Below are 10901 nucleotides of genomic sequence, written 5' to 3'. Positions count from 1 at the left end.
CCAACCAACCAACCAACCAGTCACACCAAACATGCTCGCCCTTTCAGTCATGGGGGCGTTATAATGTGACGGTCAATCTCACTATTCGTTGGTAAAAGAGTAGCCCAAGAGTTGGCGGTGGGTGCTGATGACTAGCTGCCTTCCCTCTAGTCTTACACTGCTACATTAGGGACGGCTAGCGCAGATAGCCCTCGTGTAGCGTTGCGCGAAATTCAAAAACAAACAATCCAACATAATCAATTAATTACCATTGTAATACATCGAACATGTATACCCTTCTCCAATGGATGTGAATCGTTGAAAGGCTTTATTTCATCAATGTTGTTTTTATTAAAATCATTCTCATACCAAGGCCAAGCATTGCTGTGGGATGTCTGATGTTGAATGGCCGAGTGAACTCTGTTTCCTCGCTTCATGCTGTGGTATTATAAGCAGTGATAGCTCTAAGGTACTTCATGCGCTGATCGATCAAAAGAAAGATCAAACACTTATAAAGTAGCCGAATCTTCCAGAACTAACTGAAGGAGAAATTGTTTATGAATGCTTACGTTCGACACGAACGCTGTTCGCTATCCTGTGTAATTGGGGTATACATTTACTACTGAGGACCATGAAGTGAGTTGTGCTCACGGGCCATGTAAATAGTATTTCTTCTTCTGCCTGTCATATCTTTGCCTTCATTACACTGGCTCACGTGAATGACTAGAGGTCACATACTGTTCAGCAGGGAACCTCACGTAAAGTGATCCTCATGATTGAGGCTGTTTACAATTTGACTGTTGTTAGGATACAGTATTATATACTCGATCAAGTGGTACAGTTTTTTTATTACAATTTGTTAAGTTTTTATTTGTACCATTTCTCAGGTTGAAGGGTGGACCAGTTGATCAAAAGCCCCCAGTTTCAACTGAGTTAAACCCTTAGCTCTTGATCCATTGAAGGTTTCTCAGATTGAAGGGATGGAGCAGTTGATCAAAAGCCCCCAGTTTCAATTGAGTTAAACCCTTTGCTTTTGATCCATTGAAGGTTTCTCAGATTGAAGGGATGGAGCAGTTGATCAAAAGCCCCCAGTTTCAATTGAGTTAAACCCTTTGCTTTTGATCCACTGAAGGTTTCTCAGATTGAAGGGATGGAGCAGTTGATCAAAAGCCCCCAGTTTTAAGTGAGTTAAACTCTTTGCTCTTGATCCATCGAAGATAGGAGGTATGACTTGCTTAGTTTTGAACATTTCAGGGTAATTTATTGATTGACTATTTCGTTGTGAACATTCTATTCTTGCTGCACTAAAAGAATACTTCTATGACGTTAATAGTTTCTGTCGGAATTTTAAATACATAGCTTGAAGAATTCAATAATGTTTGTCAAATCTACCTGGTGTCAGTTTTATCGAAGAATCAGTTGGCAAGTTTACAAGTTTTTTGTTGTTGTTTTTTTATTATTATTCATTGAATCAGGCTTCCGAATTCATTAACTGTACACATGTAAATGCTAGTAAAAGCTGGATTTAAATTTATGGTTTTATCTTGTATTTTTGTATTATATGAGCAATTTGAGGGAAGTCATAGTCAATACTGTCGTTAATATGCAATTGAGCTAACGAAGGAAATACAGATATCTTGCGAGTGTGTTCACAAAATAAGTAAGTAAACACGACGACATTTAATAGCAATGTTTCTTAAATACAGCGAATATTTTGCTGAAAGACTGTTTAAAACACTTCAATGATGACATTTATTAACCGCTTCTATAATTAAGTATTTAAGAAAATTACAAACTGCGGATAGGTTATTCTGTTTAATTGTTAGTTTTGTGTTGCTTCTGGTACTTTTAACGTGCTTTGTTTTCTGGTTGGGTTTTTCTTTTAGGTTTTTGTGTTGTTCCTATAAGTTAATCATTTTAACTTACCTTGTGAAGTTGTGTGAAATTTATGATTTTGAACTGGTGGAAATTCAAGCTGGTGTCTACAAGTACAGGGAGTGTGATGCCTTCACATTATAACTTCACACCCGTATAACATGTTAATTAGAGATACACACTTTAAATTTCTAGATTATTGAATATTTAGTTAACGTTTAAGTCGTATGAAAGTGTCCCTTCACACCAATATAATATGTTAATTAGAGATACACACACACACCCTAAATTTCTAGATTATTGAATATTTAGTTAATGTTTAAGTCGTACGAAAGTGTCTGTTCACACCCGTATAACATGTTAATTAGAGATACACACCCTAAATTTCTAGATTATTGAATATTTAGTTAATGTTTAAGTCGTATGAAAGTGTCCGTTCACACCCGTATAACATGTTAATTAGAGATACACACCCTAAATTTCTAGATTATTGAATATTTAGTTAATGTTTAAGTCGTATGAAAGTGTCCGTTCACACCAATATAATATGTTAATTAGAGATACACACCCTAAATTTCTAGATTATTGAATATTTAGTTAATGTTTAAGTCGTACGAAAGTGTCCGTTCTTAACTTCAACTTCTATGAAGGTGGAGACCTATCTATTCCAATCCCGTTGGTGTTGATCCTATTCAATTCTTCTGTAGTGTGATTTTTTTGCTCCCAGTGGCACAGCGGTATGTCTGCGTGGTGAGAAGAGCACAGATAGCACGTTGTGTAGCTTTGTGCTTAATTACAAACAATCCAGAGTTTTCGTCATTTGTTCCTAGACTACTAAAGACGTTATTATCGTCATGTTTTTTTCTCGTCAGTAAAATCCAGCTGACCACTAGGCATGTTTTCGAGTCCAAGTGTATAAATAAAGTTTCACTTTAAATCAATTTTTTTACTTCTTTTTTTTTTCAGTTCTTTTGATTTACTCTGCACCTTAGTGTTGTATGTGACCAATATTCCACGAAAAAAAAAAAAGACTTATGTTTACAAAGTTGCACGTCTAGGTTACTTGCATATCTATTTAAATATACCACATGTAAATAGGTTTTTATAAATTTGTGCCCACAAGTTCTTGCGAATGTTCTACATACACGTGAAGAGATAGAGACAGCTTGTCAGAAATACAAATATTTCCGTTTTTAAGAACAGTAATTTTACAAGTTTCGTGTTTGGTTATTATTAGTAGGTCATGAATAACAAACACTTCAAAAAAAAGTACAACATGCTGTAGTATTTTCGAATTTTTTATTCACATTCTTATTATAGCTTTCTTAAATAAAGGACGAAATACATATATAAAATATAGGGAGACTCGTGAATATTCTACCATTTTTTGTGTGTGCAAAAATCTACTTTACATACTAAAATAACTCAAGCCAGTTATAATCATGCCTCGTTAAAACTAAGAGCAGAGAGAGACAAGAAACATTACAAAGTATAGTTCGTATATAACATTATTGGGTATCGATTTACAACTGTTTTAAAAATTCAACGACATCACATTTAGCAAGAGAGGAGGCTCTCATCACAGAGATGCTCCACCTATCGGGACAAACAGACAATAAACCAACAGGTGGAAAGTGGGCACTCGATCACAGGCTTCGTTATCTTCTGTCATATGACAGCCGAGGTTCTACCCCATCTTACTTTACACATATACACTGAACGAAGATATTTCGATTGAGCAATTTGTGAGTAAGTGGGAAATACAAGCTTCAATCGCTCAGGCTCGAAAACACCAACCAAAACATGTAGTTATGAAAAACGGTATACAAAATTTAGCATTTCTACAAATACATGACAAAATATATATATATATATACATGCACAACGAAATTAGACTTTCTAAATCCACAGGTATAATGATACAAAACAACGCTCTGTAGAAAGCCGGGAGCTTTTGAAATCCAGAATTCAACATGAATGTTTATTTCGGATTAGGCTACGTACATTGTCATTATTCTCATAACTGTATTATAACTTATATGCGCAAAAACTTTAGACGAAAAGGAAGCAGAAATGGAAACGATGAAACAATTGAGAAACAGATAACACTGAAGCTAATTTAAATATCAAAGCCGAGAGTGCTTTCTCCCCAAAATGTTCATTTTAACATTATTTAAAATATTATGAAAACCTTATTTTCGTAAAAAGTTGTCAAACAAACACGTTCTTTCGTGGTATCACTTTTCCTATACAGCTGTATTGATAAAAAGTTAAGATTTGTCTTAATAACAGGTGTTAACCCTAATCAAATCATGTTACTCGCCCTAATCAAACCATGTTACCAGCCCTAATCAAACTATGTTACCAGCACTAATCAAATCATGTTACCAGCCCTAATCAAATCTTGTTACCAGCCCTAATCAAATCTTGTTACCAGCCCTAATCAAATCATGTTACCAGTCCTATTTCGTGTTTTTGTGAAAAATTATGTTTTTTGTTTATGGTTGTGAGTATTTTTTTTCTCGAATACAACATTTCGAAACACCTCAAAATGTTTTTAGCTATTTATGTAAATACTTAAAACTACCACCCTTAAGAGCGCTAAACAATTCTGTAGTAATGGTTTGCTCCGGATAATTTTTTTCATTATGCCTCCTTATTCACAGTTGAGATTATTGGATACAAAGTTTCGAGTAAAAAAAGGTTTTGGTTATTCCCTAATCAAATCATGTTACCAGCCCTAATCAAATCATGTTACCAGCCCTAATCAAATCATGTTACCAGCTGGTAACATGATTTGATTAGGGCTGGTAACATGATTTGATTAGGGCTGGTAACGTTACCAGCCCTAATCAAATCTAAGATTTGATTAGGGCTGGTAACATGATTTGATTAGTGCTGGTAACATGATTTGATTAGTGCTGGTAACATGATTTGATTAGGGCTGGTAACATGATTTGGTTAGTACTGGTAACATGATTTGATTAGTGCTGGTAACATGATTTGATTTGGGCTGGTAACAAGATTTGATTAAGTCTGGTAACATGATTTGGTTAGTGCTGGTAACATGATTTGATTAGGGCTGGTAACATGATTTGATTAGTGCTGGTAACATGATTTGATTAGGGCTGGTAGCATGATTTGATTAGGGCTGGTAACATGATTTTATTAGGGCTGGTAACATGATGTTATTAGGGCTGGTAACATGATGTTATTAGGGCTGGTAACATCATTTTATTAGGACTGGTAACATGATTTTATTAGGGCTGGTAACAAGATTTGATTAGGACTGGTAACATGATTTGATTAGGGCTGGTAACATGATTTGATTAGGGCTGGTAACATGATTTGATTAGGGCTGGTAACATGATTTGATTAGGGCTGGTAACATGATTTGATTAGGACTGGTAACATGATTTGGTTAATGCTGGTAACATGATTTGATTAGGGCTGGTAACATGATTTGGTTAGTGCTGGTAACATGATTTGGTTAGTGCTGGTAACATGACTTGATTAGGGCTGGTAACATGATTTGGTTAGTACTGGTAACATGATTTGGTTAATGCTGGTAACATGATTTGATTAGGGCTGGTAACATGATTTGGTTAGTGCTGGTAACATGATTTGGTTAGTGCTGGTAACATGATTTGGTTAGTGCTGGTAACATGATTTGATTAGGGCTGGTAACAAGATTTGATTAGGGCTGGTAACAAGATTTGATTAGGGCTGGTAACATGATTTGATTAGGACTGGTAACATGATTTGATTAGGGCTGGTAACATGATTTGATTGAGCAAACTACTCGTTTCTTAATGGCGTAATTTTCTGTGACTCGTCACATTAAACAAAGGATAGCAACATCGAAGGCTTACCATGTGAATTAAATTATTATGTTCACAGAAATATGAATTCACGATAAAATGACACAACTGAGAAGTCAAAATGAGTAGGTTTTCTTAAATACACAATAGTTATCAAGAGAGGGAAGTACATTTACGATTTTCTATGTTTTGTATGCTTTTCGAGGAAAACACAGCTGTGTCATTCTCTCTGCCTACCATTACGTAAGTATTCACAACGTATTTATTGTTTGCAGTTAAGCACAAGGCTGCACAATGGGCTATCGGTGCTCTGCCCACCGTGGGTATCGAAATCCAGCTTCTAGCGTTGCAAGTCCTTTGTTTTCTTTGCCCGTTTGTCTGAAGCAGGGATCTCAATAATGTGATAAAATTGTCTGCACATGTCTTCAGACACCGTTGCTCAAATTTTTGCTAATTTTAGCTTTAATATCCAAATATCGGATGCGACATTATTATGATAGTTTCATCAATATAGAAACGTTGTAGCTCAATCTTTCAATTCTTGAAATTTCTCAACAGAGTTTATTAGTTTGTCTCTACCCCACCTGGAGGGATGTTAGTGATCTAAAGATTTTCACATACTTATATTATAAATAGACAGTATTCAATACTATACTTGTATTGATAGGAGTATTTAGTACAACAAAATGTTATAAAAACTAAAAAGTTATGTCGTAACTGTGCCTCAAAATTAAAACGTCCTATGGAAATAATGTACAGGAAATATTCATCATCTTTATCTCCTGTAAACAAATTCAGAGCGCATTTATCCATATACGCATATTAAATAGGCCTAATGTTGAAGTAATCCGTTCCACAATATAGTCAGGTTCAAGACTCATTAGAGGCCACAGAAAGCTATCTGAAAAGTTAAGATCCCAATTTCTGTTTCTTTCTTACAACGCTAAAACCCGAGGTTAAAATTCCCCGCGTTAGACAGAGTGCGAATAGTCTATTGTGTATCTTTGCATTTAAAAAACAACTACTACTACTACTATTTGGTCTCCCTGGTGGGTTAGCGATAATTTTACGGGCTTACAACGCTAAAATCCGAGGTTCGATTCTTCACGGTGGACAAAGTACAAATAGCCCATTCAGTAGCTCTGTACTAACAACTCTTTCCCTCCATTTTATCTTTCTTCATCCTTAGCGAACACAACGTTTTAAACAGAAAGAAATAGGCTTAAGAACATTGGTTTTTGCCGCTTTAACATTTCATATTTGATGCTCGAAGATCATATCCCTACATAGAAATGACAATAAAATGATTAAAAAACAAAACAAATGAGCATTCGTCTTCCCTTTAGTGTCGACAATAAACTCCGACTGTACAGAACTTGAGCATAATTTATCACCTTTTATATCTTACAATCCCTCACTGGGGAGAAAATACGAATATACAGATAAAGTAAAATAAACTTATACCGCACTAAAACAAAGTGTTTGGCACGAAAAAAAAAAAACTATTTTCTTTTACAGTTTTGCCCCAACAAAAGCAATCTGTAAAACGTATTATGACAAAAATCACAAATGAATAAACTCAAAACAACTGAGCAAATCATGATCAAAAACGTCTATTAAACAGTCTGTTATTTGAACCAGGAGTGGCCAATCGTTTTAGCAATTGTATCAATTTTAGGTTCTGAATTTCGAGTAAGGAGGCGATTAACCAGAAAAAAAAAAACGCCCCAAATGGGGAAGTGAAGTTCAAGCAATTATAAGGTATTGCAATTTAAATAAAACAATTAATAATACGACATGTATTTTCATAATATTCCGTGCATGTGCGGAAATTCGAAACAGACTTTTCGTTAGGCTCCAAAAGTGATAACTTTTAAAGGACAGCCATGTGTTTGCCTCGTCTGTCACTTGCGGCATCGCGTGTCCATCTCTGATTTAAAAGCATGTGTATCTAACATATTTAAACATAAATTTGTTTTCTGCACAAACACCTCTATTTATAATCAGTGAAGTTTTTAATTTCTTACATCTTAAAAAACAAAACATTTCCTTCAGAAAATATGCATATTGTTAGTTTAACGCGTTAAATTTTCTGCTATTGCAAACAGCCAAATGTATTATGTTTAAAACTAATTATATACTAGAGTTTCGTACAATTTTATTAATAACTTTAAGAAAATAAATAGTGCAATCAACAAACGATGTAAGAAAATTCAAATATTCTACAGACCTCAACATTATAAGTTTTTTCTTTTTTCAGTTTTTGTTTAAAACTAATGATTAAGTATCAGATTCATTTAAAAATGTGGATATACAGATTACAAACTCAAATTAGACGTGTGTTACAGAGAAAAATCTCGCGTTTCTGGTTTTTTTTAGATTAAGTGAAAAAAAAAGACATATAGATAGACAGTTTACTATCAGTTTACATCACATGCTTAAAAGATTTTCGGTTATAGAGAAGAAATCCAGATCGACAAATTGTTGAAATTAGCTCAATTGTTAGTTTTAACGAAAAGGGTGATCCAAAGTGAATGAAACATTACACGCAAAATGGCAAAAAAGACTGGCTAATCTGTGGTAAACTTTTCATTCTTATCAAAGACTACAAGCCAAAGTAATGCTAATCATCAGTTTCGTTTCACTCAGCTCTCTGTTACTAGTAGAACAATGTCGTTAATATTTATGTGCACTTTTACAAGGTTGTTTTCTATTCAGGCCGTCAAACATTAGACATTCTGTTATCTCTTGAGGATCAAATCTTGCCTAGAATTCATGTAGGAAAAAAAAACAAAAGAAAAAAGTGGCTTATACACCGGAAATCACGTGATAGGCGTCTCCCTTCCCAGGAAATGACGAATGATGCACATCCAGTTGTATCTTATCATCAGCAATTCAACAATTTAACGTACCTGAGAATAAAGATAAAATCAATTAACATAACAGTAATCACAAATATTACAATTATACAGAAAACTAAACATTAAAAATACATGAAGGGCGTCAAATAATAAAACTATGATAACAGCAGGGATTCGAGCATTGTCGTTACAATGAAAGTTTACCATGATACGTTAATAGACTCTCAGGATTTTAGAACTAATGTACTTGTGCATACGCACTGCAGCTGTTCAATAACACATAGATGTGTTTGTTTGTTTTTGAATTTCGCGCAAAGCTACACGAGGGCTAGCTGCGCTAGCACCGTCCCTAATTTAGCAGTGAAAGACTATAGAGGGAAGTCAGCTAGTCATCACCACCCACCGCAAACTCTTGGGCTACTCTTTTAACAACGAATAGTGGGATTGACCGTCACATTAAAAACGCCTCCACGGCTGAAAGGGCGAGCATGTTTGGTGGGACGGGGATTCGAACCCGTGACCCTCAGATTGCGGGTCGAGCTCCCTAACCACCTGGCCATGCCGGGCCTAACACATGAAGAGACCAAGTTTACGTTTCTCTTTTAATTTTTATTGAACAGTTGAGCAGTTCAGAATTAACGACTTCTACAAAACAAGTTATCAGAACGACACTGAAATATATCCTCCTTTTTCTGGATTGGAAGTATTCATAATAATCTATTTGTATCATGAAAACACCTTCTTGGAAAGTCGAATTTATTTTGTAAATGCATAAAAAAAGCGTTTTAATTAACTACTCATAAATATTTACAACAATTGTATGAAACGAAGGAGCTTACTCACAAGGTAATCACGAATAGAAGCATAGCATATAAAAGGTAATTAAATAGTTCATAAGGTAATCACGAATAGAAGCATAGCATATAAAAGGGAATTAAATAGTAATCTTGCTGTGCATTGTTCGTCACACAACGATAGAGTGTTCCAAAATATGAAATATTATTCAATTATTCAATATTATTTGACAAAAGTCACTGTATGTGTCGCAAACCCTTACGACCTCCCCCTTCCCAAATGTCACCTCAGAGGTAGCCATGTCTACTCAGTGCGCTTGAACAGGTGGTACGCCCGGTAATTATTCAATAAATCCAAAATGTTTCAGTTCTAAAACCTAGAAGGATACCTATTCGTGTGACACATAGTTTTTCCAGTTCTAAAACCTAGAAGGATACCTGTTCGCGTGACACATAGTTTTAAACTGTTTTATTTCTTTGTTTATTTTTTGAAGTTAAGCAGAAAGCTACACAATGGGCTATCTGTGCTCTGCTCACCACGGCTATCGAAACCCGGTTTCTAGCTTTGTAAGTCCGCAGACATACCGCTGTGCCACTGGTGGGTGGGTGGGTGGGGGTGTTGTACATCTGTTGTCAGACATATTTCAATGACAAGTATATATACTGCGTAACCTAAAATGAATTTTGGAAGGTTAAAAATAGCCGTTTTTTGTTGTTGTTTTTTTTAGATTTTTGTGCAAAACTATGCAATGCGCTTTCTGCGCAAAGCCGTCTTTAACTTTAAACTGATGGAATGAAGGCAGATAGTCAACACACCCACCGCCAACTATTGTACTATTCTTATTGGACCGAATAGTGGGATTTGGCTTTAACGCATTTTTTTTCATGCGGCAACGGGACGCGAACCATGTATCCGGCCAGCTTATTCTTAATATTTGTGCTTCTTAGCATGTCAACTGTATACTAAAGTATACAAATCCTTTCTCAAGTACCATTTCAAGGAAAGTTCATGCGCATAAAAGTAAAAGAATCGTTTCATTTTCCATACAATGATGAGAGTGTAAATATTTCTGTATTTTTACTTAAAAGCATAGTGTACGTAAGTGTTTGTTACAAGAGAAGATGGAAGGCTTAATGGGTTGAAAATTACAGAGCATTTCGTCCAGTCCCACAGATATAACTAAGCTCTTTGTGCGCGTAAACTTTTTTTTTTTATAAGCTAGCTAATCAACAGCCTATAACGGTTTAAGGTTTTCACCTTGGAAAGCGAATACATAACGTTCTTTACGCACTGACGTCATTGAGACAAGATTATCTTCTTGCCGCGACTCTGATGTCACATTTTCTATGGCAACGATAACGTTACCATGGAAACCTTAAACAGTTCCTAGCAAATAGGAAAAAAAAAAGAACTGCACGATTTAAAAAAAAAATGGTTTACTATTTAAACCAAAATGCAACTGCATAAACGTACAGCAAATCGTTACTAATATTCTGTAATAGCTTTGCCTTTAAGGCGACGAAAAGCACACCCACACACATACATTACTACCTTCTTTATAGGCTGGCAA

The 10901-nt window shown here is 35.2% G+C and overlaps 1 protein-coding gene across 4 annotated transcripts in view; it reads right to left on the bottom strand.

The window, feature by feature from the left end:
* LOC106466709 (zinc finger protein 768-like) overlaps positions 1–10901 on the bottom strand; it is a 72874-nt gene that overhangs the window by 27072 nt on the left and 34901 nt on the right. For 2 of the 4 annotated variants that reach the window (XM_022394783.1, XM_022394784.1), the window contains exon 3: positions 8477–8587. The exons of 1 other annotated variant lie outside the window; for it this stretch is intronic. The gene's annotated coding sequence lies outside the window, so the exon portion shown is untranslated. Of the gene's footprint in view, positions 1–6499; positions 8588–10901 lie in introns of those variants that run through there. One more of the 4 variants, XM_013927007.2, reaches the window with a different exon arrangement.

This window comes from Limulus polyphemus, unplaced genomic scaffold (genome assembly GCF_000517525.1).
Source record: "Limulus polyphemus unplaced genomic scaffold, Limulus_polyphemus-2.1.2 Scaffold2353, whole genome shotgun sequence".
NCBI lineage: Eukaryota > Metazoa > Arthropoda > Merostomata > Xiphosura > Limulidae > Limulus > Limulus polyphemus.
The sequence above is the reverse complement of the archived record's forward strand: the minus strand, read 5'-3'. Positions and strand labels throughout refer to the sequence as shown.